Source organism: Equus caballus, chromosome 7 (assembly GCF_041296265.1).
Source record: "Equus caballus isolate H_3958 breed thoroughbred chromosome 7, TB-T2T, whole genome shotgun sequence".
NCBI lineage: Eukaryota > Metazoa > Chordata > Mammalia > Perissodactyla > Equidae > Equus > Equus caballus.
In genome coordinates, this window is record NC_091690.1 from 78,348,280 (window position 1) to 78,360,494 (window position 12,215).

Below are 12,215 nucleotides of genomic sequence, written 5' to 3' on the forward strand. Positions count from 1 at the left end.
TTAAACTAAAAAAAAGAATGCATTTTATTGTAAAAAGTTTGGAAATTTAAAAAACAAAGAACAATGAAAGAAATCCACATCATGCTGTTACCTCCTGTTAGTTGGACTTAACCTATAAGGAGGTTCCTATAATAGCTACAATAGTGAGGCCCACAGGAGGACGCTCCCATCCCAGACCACTAGCCCTTTCAGAAAGTTATTCTATGGGAACATTTGGGCGATAGACTTTTTATAAACTTTATATCTAATAATTTATAAATAATAATAATAAGATACTTAAAAGGTTATGTAACTTTTTTGGCACACATAGATATTAATATTATATCAGAACTTTTAATAAGTAAGAACTAGAAAATAATGCCTGATATTTTTATAGTAGGCTTCCATATACTTTATTAAACAGCTGACAACTATGGAAAGACAAGTTGCAGCAACAGAAGGTTCCCATATCTGGAGAAAGAAGCTGCATGTAGGTTGTTGTCCTCAGGATTCTGGGTCTGGGGTAATATTGGGGAGCTAAATTTCTGAAAATCAAGCTGACATACTCTCTAACCATCTCTCTGTCCAGATGAATAAAGATGTGTATTTTATTGGCTGAGAAATGTTTATTTAAATAAATATGTTCTCAACAATACCCTTGTCACAGAATGCAATTCAGAAGAATAAGGGGTCCATTGCATGGTTACAGCTAATGTTTTAGTCAAATTCCTTCTAGTCTTATTTAAACAAACAAACAAATAGATAAGACTGATACTTTTGATAGTTACATAACCTCATCTTTGCATTGATTACATTAGGAATATTTTTATGTCACTAGCTCTACTTAGATCATGTTATTTTAAGATCTGCATAATATTCCATTTAATGTATAAACTGTAATTTATTTAACTAATCCTCTCTTTGTGGAAGTTTGGCATATTTCCATGTTTTTGTCGTTATAAATAAGAATGTCTGTCTATATAAATCTTTCTCAATCAGAATGTTTTCAATACTTTTAGCACCTGTAATACATATTGCCAAGTTTTCTTCCAGCAAGGCTGAGCCAATTTGTACCTCCGTGTACTGTAGGGAAATATGAGGGGTTTAGTTCCTGCACCTGCCAACCCTATCTACAGGTGTGACACAAAGGCCTTGCCTACATGGCTCCTAATTATATTCATTTATTATGTTTCTTCATAGCCACCATGTGTTAAATACTATTCTGGGACATGGTAATAAAGTGATGAGTAAGCAAATGTGATCTCTGGCTCCAGGGAGATTATAGTATAGAGACAGAAGATTAAATAAACAACTACATTCAGCCACTAGTTCAATGTGGGCACTGACCTCAGGAAATCAGGACATGAAGCTAGAAACCACTGTGGTCCAAAAGATCGTATGTTGCCAACACAAAAATTCTCAGTTTCCTGTCTCCTTACCTTGTAACTCACACTGGAATCATTGCCTCCTGGCCCGCTGTTACCTCATGGGCTAAAATCAGGGGCCTGTGGCTAGAAGAGATCTCATCCAGAAGTCTCCTGATGCTTTTCCATAATGAAGCTTATGTTTCCTTAGGTGGTTTCCTCCTTGTGCCTCTCTTTTCTACACCTTCTGCCTCAGAACTAAAATCTAGGAGCAAACCTACGAGGAGCCATATAGAGAGACCCAAGTTCTGCATTTGTTGGCTTGTTTAAATATTGAAATGCAGCTATGTCTTATGCTCAAAGTCAGTCTTTTCCACCCCACCAGGAAGCGTGATTCATGAACATGCTCTGTGCAAATTACAATAGAGCAGACAACACAGGACCTACTTCTAGCCTGTATTTTATAGCCCTATCCTGCTAAAATCCAGCTGCTAGCTGCCAGCTTGCCATCCACCCCTCTTCCTTCTCTTGGACTAATTCCTTGGTGGTGCATTTGAAACCCTAGTCCCTAATTTAGGCCCTAAATTCTCCTCTAACCTTCATAGAAGACAAAGATCCCAAGCTTAAGAGCAGTTTATAACACTTAGCACCTCCCTTCTACCCATCTTTGATAGTTTTCTTGGGCTTAGCATCCTGGCCCTGGAACAAGTGTAGAGTATGGGGCAGGGCTCTCTTGACCTCTTGGTTGCACAAGCAGTAAATGATGGAGTTGATGAATGGTACAATGACAGCATACAGAGACCAGTTTGTTGGTGTCAAAAGCAGAGAGTGCTTTGTTAGGGCATAGATGAAGACACCGGCTGCAAAGAACATGACCACAACAGTAAGGTGAGAGGCACAGGTGGAGAAGGCTTTATGGCGCCCAGAAGCTGAGGGAATGTGCATCACAGAATCACTAATGGCCATGTAGAAGGCTCCAGGGACAGGGAGTGGCCCCAGAAAGATAAAAATGGCCATAACAAAGTCTGTAAGCTCTGCTGTAAATATGTCAGCACATGAAAGCTTTGGCAATGGGGAGAAATCACAGACGAAGTGGTTGATGATGTTGGGGCCACAGTAAGAGAGGCAAGAAATGAAAAAAACTTTGACCATGGAGATGCCAAAACCTCCAGCCCAGGAGTCTGCTGCCAGCTGCATACACAGGCAGCCACTGACAATAACAGGGTAGTGGAGATGATGTCAGATGGCCACATAATGATCATAGGCCATAATGGCAAGAAGGACACACTCAGTGCAGCCCAGGCCCAGGAAAAAGTAGAGCTGTGTCATGCAGCCCTCAAAGTAGATTAGCTGTCCATGGCCCTGTTTGGACCCAGCAAAGCCAGCTAGCATCTCAGGAATAGTGACAGTTACATACCAGATCTCCAGAAAGGACATATTAGCCAGAAAAAAGTACATGGGTTTGTGAAAGGTGGGTTAGTTCCTAATTGTCATAATAACAAGTGTGTTCTCAGTCAGCACCAACACATAGGCCAGCAGAGAAAGGAAAAAGAATAGCGCCCGCAGTAGCACAGGAGCTGGGAAGCCCAGCAAAGCAAATTCATTCTGGTTCCTCGCTCCATGGTATCATTCTTACTCACTGCTCTTCAGAAGGGACAACAGAGAGTCTTCAGGAGGCAGCAGCAAGAACTCAGCCTTTCTCTTGTTGGGTTTATCTTTGTAGAATGTACCATATGTAGTGTATGTAATTCATCACTGAGCTGTGGACGTTGCTCTCTTCTGTAAATTGGAAATGACCTAAGACAAAAGTGGAGAGAAATAAATTGCTTTGTATTGGGGGTGGATTAAAAGTATGTTATGGCCCTTGGAGAAGCATGTATTGACAAGCACCAGGTAAAAATGACACTAGTTGGTCCCTGAAGAACATAGAAAAAGACAGACATAGTAAGAAAGTCTGGGCTGCCCTAACATGACAGTTTGTCTATGAGTTGGATCGTGACTCTGTTTGGAGGAGATATGTAACACAATGGAGGAATAACAATTACATATAACACAATTGAGTATTTACTAAGTGTTATTAGTACAGGCATTGTTCTAAAAACTTTGCAGATATTAATTCACTTAATCTTCAGAAGAACCTTGTGAGTTAGTACCATTATTAATGCCACTTGACACCTAAGGACACTAGGGCATAGATGAAGTGACTTGTTCCAGGTCACACAGATGGTAAGAGATGGAACCAGGAAATCAGGACCTCAGAGCTTCAAAAATATTCAGGCAACATGAAGGAGGTACAATATTATACATCCTAGATTTACATTCAAAAGAGAGAATCTTTGGGGCCCAGCTAGAAAAGCAATTTCCTCTTGCAAGGAAGAGGGAACAAAGTAGAAAGCAGCTGTAGAATGAAAGTTCTACGTAATCTAGTGATATCGACCCTGATATCAATTTCCCCACATTAAACCCAGCATATATGGGGTTAAAACCAAAACAATCATTCCCTGCTTACTCTCTGGCTTCCTGGCTCCAGAATCCACTATCCTCCAGGGAGACAGACACCATCAAGGACAAACACTTGGATTATCTCCTCCCCACAAAGAAATACAGGCAGGTGGGAAAGCTGCTGACCAGCAAGGTCACAGGTCTCCTCTTCTCTGCAAGTAGTCTCAAGGCCAAAGACAGGCTGGTGGGAAAGCTCCGACCAGCATGGCCATATGCTCCTCCTCCCCTACCTAAAACCCCAAATAAAAACCCTTCCTTTTAGCTTTTCGGGGAGTTTGGGATTTCAGCATTAGCCATCCTCTCTCCTTGCTCGGTGCTGTGCAAAAATAAAATTCCTACTTTCTTCCACCACACCCAGTGTCAGAGATTGGCTTGCTGTGCAATGGGTGAGCGAACTCACTTCAGGTTCGGTATCACTGGTACTTAAGAGGAGGCCCTGGGACCCACCTGGTAATCATATTAGGAACTGGATTCTGGACAACAGAAGAACTGAGAATCCCACCAGTTCTGAAAGTTGTGCTAACTCTCTTAGAATGAGAGTAGAACACCTTCCTTTAGTAGTGTTAAAAGCTAAACTGAAGCATGTTAAAGTTTTCAAGAGTTCGTTTGAGCAAACATCAATTCAAATCAGGCAGCACCTAGCTGAAAGTGGTTGGGTGCATCAGCACACCGAAACTAGGGGCAAGGCTTTTATAGAGCGGACAGAAGCAAAACAAGGACATTATTTGATTGGCCGTAGCCTAAGTGGTTGCCTTATTTGGGGAAGCCTACATGACTGTTTGTGATTCATTGTTTTTAAGTTTCGTTTTCTCTGATGTGAGTGATGTAAGTATAATGGACTCTGGCTTAAGTTTCGGTTTGCTTACCTACATAGGCTACCAAGGCATGAGAGACTCCTCAGTCTAATTGCATCCTTGTTTAATTACTTTGACAATATCAAGACCAATATAAAAGCATAATTTACTAGAGTACTCTCTTTGTTTACCTTAGTATCAAAAATAAATTTTTCCCTTTCCAAACTTCAAGCCTTCTCTGGATCTGATGTGGAAGAGAAGTTGGCATATCCACATGGGATTTGGTATGAGGAAAGAGTTATTGTCACCCTAGTGTCCCTGTATGGTCATAGCAGGAAGGGAGTATAGAGATTAGAAAGGAGAATGGGGTAGAATCAACTGAACATCTGGGTCTATTTCTCCTCGGGAGAGTCTTTACTTTTTAATCTTAGGCCTGTTCCTATGAGGTTAGCAGGGTCAGAATGTGCTCACACATAAAACTTCAACTTGCTAATGATTTTTTTCCAGGTTTATTGAGATATAATTGACATATAGCATTGTGTAAGTTTAAAGTGTACAATGTGACAATTTGATACAAGTATATATTGTGAATTGTTTACCACAATAAGGTTGGTTAACACATTCTTTACCTCACAAAATTATCATTTTGTTATTATTGCTATGATGAGAATACTAAAGCTCTACTCTCACAGCAACCTTCAAGTATACAATACAGTACTGCTAACTGTAGTCGTCATGCTGTACATTAGATCCCCAGAACTTTATTCATCTTATAACTGAAAGTTTGTACCATTTGACCAACATCCCCCGTTTTTCCCAGTCCTCAGCCTCTGACAATTACCATTCTACTTTCTGTTTCTATGAGTAGCCAAGACATGGAAACAACCAAAGTGTCCACTGATGGATAAATGGATAAAGAAAATGTGATATAGGTATACAATGCAATATTATTTAGCCATAAAAAGGAAGGAAATCCTGCCATTTGTGGTGACATGGATGGACCTTCAGGGCATTATGCTAAGTGAAATAAGCCACAAAGAGAAAGACAAATACTGTATATTTTATTTATGTATAGAATCTAAAAACATCAAACCTGCTAGCGATTTTATACCTGAGTTTCTCTTCTCTTTACACTCTGCAATCAATACTTGAATATTACTTAGTACTTGAGCCTTGGCATTTTTCTCAAGACTAGAGTAATTTAAGAAAACTACAAAATGCCTATCTCACTGGCTTGCATTTCCCCTCACTCCCATATTTACCATCCTCACCTACAATCTATTTATTTCAAAATTTGTAGTGGATCAACTGTTTCAGACCACAGGCTAAGACTTGCAGTACATACAAAGGTAAATAAGACATGTGCTAAGTCTTCAAGGAGCTCATAATCTAGGGTTAGGGACATATCTTTATTTTCTCATCTCTGAAATTTTAAGCTGCCAGCCTATCCCTACACTATATTCTAGCTTCATAAATGGGAACTTCAAAATTACAATTGCCATTCCTAACCTTAGCCTTGATCCTTTCTCCTCATATGCCCTTCATTGTGTGTTTGACCCTCTTGGCCCCAGACCTTCCTGTGTATCCTTTAATCTTCTCTACCTTCCTGTTTGATGTTCTGCACATTTGAAAAACAAGATTAGCTCCTCACGCGTAGACTCCTAATTGATCTCACTGCCTATAGTCCCTCCCCTAAAGCTCAGATATGACCATTTTACCCTTCTGCTTAAAACCCTTCTATAGTACTCCACTGCCTACACAATAATGTTAAAGCTATTTAACAAGGCATATAGGTACTTAACAATCTGTCACTGCCATTGCCAAAATCATACCTCTTGCCATTGCCTACACTGTATGTTATACCCTGAAGCTCTTGGCATACAGCATGTGAATCATCTCTGTAGCTTTGCTTTTGCTGCACTCTCCATTAGCAGGGCTAACTCCTTGTTAGAATTCAAATCTTGGCTCATGTGGCATCTCATGATGCACCTCAGTGATGAAAGTCATCCCTCTCCAAAGCACGCATATTTCTACAGACGTACATTATTTACTGGTATTTCTGTCCCTCCTTTTGGCAGTAGTTCCTCTTATAGGGTCTGCTTTAGTAACTGATTATTAAAGATATTATAATAGTTGTATGGATGCATGAATGGATGGGAAAATGGAGAAAGGTGTGATATGGGCAGAAGAGATGAATTGCAGGTTACTGGAATGAAATATAAAGAAGACTGAATGTAAAAAGGACTTGGGTGGAAATGGTCAGGGGTAGAAAATTTAAGTGGATTACCAGAAATTTTGAAATAATATGTACTAAATAGGGAACAATATGAAGGAAAACAGACATAAAATGTATAACAGTGAATAAGATCCACGGGGACCAGATAAAACACGAGGAAGTTAGATTAAGTGTGGAGAGATTGAACCTTCTGTGGATAAAATGGATGGTATTAGGCAGGATAAATTTGCTATACAGTTCCAATGAGAGGAGATTAGGTGAATATACCTATAATAGAGAAAGGATAGATTAGGAATGGAAAATCATAAAAGCCTTAGGGAGTGCAGGCAGAGTACGAATAAGTAAAGAGATCAGCTATGAGTGGAAAAGATGAAGAAAGTGATATTGGTGTAAGTATGAATAGAATGGATCAGATGTTGGAAATATTGATAGGAATTTGGGTTTTATCAGGTGTAGAGAGGAATAGGAAGATGACTGTTTTGGACAGGAAGAAAACCATGAGAAAATTGACCACTTGAAGAAGAACACAGCAGATAACAGAATCCACTCACTTTATTCAGATGACTTTGACTCAGGGTCCTCCTAAGATGACTGTGTTGGTTAGGAAAAGACTTAGTGAGTGTATATAAAAGAATGTTGAAGCATCAGCACAAAGAAAAATGTGACAGAGACTCCACCTTCTCTTCTTCCCATATCAGAGAACCCTGCCAAACCAGGAAAGATTCTTTTATCTTGCACCTGTCTCACATGGTCCCCATTTCCCCCTCCTCTTTCTGATGCTTTGGGATGGCTCTGAAGTGGAGCCCAAGAGACCAAAAGAGATATAAGAGGAAAGAAAAAGACTGGGGCAGAGGACAGGGAGGTTTGTTTGCAACACTTAGGAAATAGAAGTTTTTCAGGAAAGTTACATGACGGAGAGGGTGTCACAATACCCCTACAATATCATAATTTCTCCCTTGCCCTTCTCCTTCCTTGTCAGTCTCCACTTCTTTCTATCATGCTACATTCCTGCTGAAATTAAAGCCTCAGGTTTGGGCCAGGCCAATCTGGGTTTATATCCTAACTCAGTCAAGTAATCTTGGGCAATATACTTCACCTCTTGGAGCCATAGAATCTATCTAGAAGCTATAGAATTGGATTATTATACTTCACAGAGTTGTGGAGAGCAGTAAACATCATGAGTTATATAGAGCGTTTGGAACATGATAGGGGTTCAGGAGATGACTCTATTTCAACAATGCTAGACTACTTCTTCCTTTATCTCCTGAACCCATATGGGTAACATCCTTTAATTCCGTTATGTCTCAGAAGGAGCACTGAATTGAGAGTTAGGGTTTCTGGGTTTTAGCTCCATGTTTGTAATTGAAGTTTTGTTTAATCTAGGGTTTGGTTATATGTCACTTCATTTTCCATAAAATAATAATAACACATATAACAGGTGTTTTGAGGATTAAATAAGACAAAGTTTGGCACAGTACTCAGTCTATAGTAAGTAATGTGAGCAGAGGTTAATAATGTGGGATCCACAGTCACATTGCTTGTGTTCAACTATGTGACCTTGGGAAAATTATTTAACCTCTCTGTGCCTTCATTTTCTTATCTGTAGAATGGGAATAATTCTAATATCTGTCTCACACAGTTGTGAAGACTAAATGAGTATATGGATGGAAAATTAGAACAACACTTGGAACACAGCATTTCTCAATAAATGTTATCTAGTGTTCAAGAATATTTGTTGAATCTGAGCCTGTTGAGACTGGAGAGGAATTATTTGTGGGAATACTGGAGATATGAGAGAGGGGTTTTTGAGACTCTGAGCTTAGGAGGGGTTCTCATAAGTAATTGGGAGGAAATATTTCTCAAAATTTAAATAATGAAAACAAAGTGAGTATGTTTGGGCAGTTATCATTGTCTGGATCAGTGTGCTGTTCATAAGCCTCACTGATTCCATATTAGGAACAAAACTCAGTGCTCCAGGAAAGGAAAAGATACTGAGGAAGTCATAAAGAAGTGACCAAGCCAGAAGAAAATGATGCAGCAATGAGGAGAGGTAGAGCATAAAAGAATGTCTGCAAATGCCCTTCAAATAAAAACCTAATTTTGAGTAAAATCATGTAAACATTGTAGTAAACCCTATTTTGAATAAATTAAAAATACATATATACGTAAACACTATTGAGATGCTGTCCTGTTAGTTGAAAAGTTATCAAAGCCAGTAGCTGCTTGAATTAGCATTCATTTGGTAGATATGGTAGTATTATCTAAATGAGAAATGTTTGCAAAAGTTTAGATTTGAGGTTGATGTCAGTTTGCTTTTGGTGATTATTATCAGCCAACAGATATCAGACTATATCAATAGGCTAAATAAAATGAGCCATAATCATTTCGATATATGCACTGTTGAATCCATTTGATAATTTCAACACCCATGAGGACAGAAGGGATACATCCTCAACATAAAAAATACAGGTCCAAATTCTTTTATCCAACACAAATGATGCACTTGGACTTTTCAAGTTTTAGAAAGGTAATATGCTGCATACACCATATGTTTCCTAACACTTCCAGAGAGTTCTGAAGCAGCAGCCTATAATCTAACACATTAACATCTCTACAGCAAAACATGATCATTTTTACAATGTGGAACAAGTAAAGACTATAAATAATCTCATATCAGTTCCTAACAGATTCTGTCATCCAATGAGTTTAGGCCCCAAACTTAGGAAAAAGTGCTCAATTTCCAAAGCTGCTTGGATTTTGGAGCTGCAGATAGGGGCATGTGGAATCTTTGTCTATTTAAAACCAAATACACATACCAAAGGGGGAAATACTAGATATGTCTTTATTAAAACAGAAGATGTAGGTCAAGATGGCAGCATAGGCAGACCCTGAACTCACCTCCTCCCATGAGCACAACCAGGTTACAACTATTTTTGGAAAAATTTGCCTGGATAGAAAGCTGAAAACTGGATAAAAAGAACCCCCACAACAAGGGACAGTCCTGACTGAGGCAGAAGAGCCAGAAATTACTTCTGGAGAGAAAAAAAGCCACCTTCACGAGCAGTGGAGTTCCACAGCCAGCAGAGCAGGAGCCACCCTAAGGTACGCAGCCCCTCCTAGAGGAATCAGTTCCTGAGTGGGCCGTTACTGCTATAAGCATCCTTCAGACTCAGCACAACTGAGATGAGGGTCTTACTATCTGGCTTCACTGGCTATTAACTGCAGTGGGGAATATCCACAGAAGAGCTATGGGATGAAAGCTGAAAAACACCCAGGTCTTAAAGGGCCCATGCACAAATTCACCCATCTTAGAGAACAACCTAAAATCACCAAAAAGACAGTTACATGGTTCTTTGGTGAAAACAGACTCACCTGGTAGGCTTTGGGTGCATCTTGCTGAGAGATGAGACCTTTCCAGAGACTGGGACTTTGGTGATGGCCCTTGTTGTGACCTAGTCCTGGCATGGTGACACAGATGCTGGCAGATGCCATTGAAGTTCTTCACCTAGCCTGATAGCCTAGGGGTCTGCCACACCCACTAGAGTGCAGATTTAATCCACTTCTGGTAGGGCAGGCAGCCTGCTCTAGGGACTGGCTCCACCCAACAGCAAACCCTCAGGCTACTTGTTGGCCTGCATTGACTGGGTGCCTTGATCCTCTATAGGCAGGCAAGTGTGTCTGCCTCGGTGGGGCAGGGCCTGTGTGAAGACCAGTTGAAGTGTGGGGATCATTGGTGGAGAGGTGGGGGCCTTTGCAGTGGAGTGTCGGGGTATACTCCAAGGGGTCAGGAAGTGTGCATGGAGCAGGACTGTGTTGATGGTGTGTGTGGACCTGTGGGGGCTTAAGAGATGTGCCCCAGAGTTGTGGATCTGTCCTAGGAAAAGTTTTGATTAAATATTTAGGAAGAGTGCACATCTATGGCACACTGAGTGATACAAAGCTGTTATAATAGAGTAAAGCTTTAAAAATGTCTTCTCAGAACATAGCAAAAAATTTAAATTAAACATACACTGGAAGATAAAACCTAATGTACCACTTGTAAAACACACAGACACACAACACTTGCTGGCTGCCTCACCTTAGAAAAATTATTCAACTTCTCTGTGCTTCTGTGGCTATAGAGTGAGCCTAATAATAGTCCCTTTACCTTCAGGTTGTTGTGAGACTTAATATAATGCACGCAACACACTTAGAATAGTGTCTGGCACTTATTTGGTGCTCAATAAATGTTAATTTTTACTATGAAAATGAGGTATCAAAGAAGTTTTCATAGAAGAAGTGATGCCCAGGTTGAGTTTTGAAAAAAGAATAGAAATCAGCATTTTAAAAACAGCATGTTCTCACTGATTTACCTCTTTACTACCCTCATTCTTTCACCACCCTGACTTCACCTCTTGAACCTGCTTAGTACCTTAATCAAACATCGTCTTCTCAGTGAAGCCTCCTCTGACCCTCTTCAGGGATCACTGGTAACTCTTGGGTCATTTTCCTTGATTTTTTCCATCCCACCCTTTTTTTTTTGCAGAAAACATAACCTGGCTCATCTCACTACCTTTCATTGTGCATCAAGACCCCTCTCTTCAGCCAGCCCTGATGGCCTAGTGATTAAAGTTCAGCGCACTTCACTTCAGTGCCTGGGTTCAGTTCCAGGGCAAGCGACCACAGCACTCATCTGTCAGCACCCATGCTGTGGTGGTGGCTCACATACAAAAAGAGGAAGATTGGCAGTGGATGTTAGCTCAGAGGAAAATCTTTACTCCAAAACTCTGTCTTCACCCTTACCTGCTAGATACAGTACTCCTGTCTCTAATAAGGGTGTGAGAAGGACAGCAGAGCTCACATATTGTGCCCCCTCATACACGTGCTTTTTACAACCCACCTCAAATACACATGCAGGAAATGTTCATGTACACATACATATAGCACCTAGCTAACAGGAAGTGATTAAGTGTTTAATTTATTGATTATTTGAGGATGCAAAAAGATTTATAAATCTTTATTAAAAATCTTTATAAAAAATCTTCATAAAAAGATCTATAAATACCCAAAGACAAAGAAGTTAGAGTAGGATAGTAATACATAGCATGATAAAAAAGACAGATTTTACCATTTCCAGAGTTTATAAAATATGAATGTTTCTCAGGGGTTTTCCTAATTCTTAAGTGCTGAAAGACCATGGTCCATGAATTATTGTCCTCCTTCTTCTACAAAGGAACCGCTGGATGAGGGATGGAGGGCGGATCCACAGCCAGGCCCAAGGATAAGAATCGTACTGTATTTGTCTTGCTCAGGGAACTACTCAGCAAGTCTTACAAGTAGGGAGCACAGAGGGTGTCGTTG

At 40.1% G+C, this 12,215-nt stretch overlaps 1 pseudogene; it reads right to left on the reverse strand.

The window, feature by feature from the left end:
• OR6A3P (olfactory receptor family 6 subfamily A member 3, pseudogene) lies at positions 2,001-2,957 on the reverse strand (annotated as a pseudogene).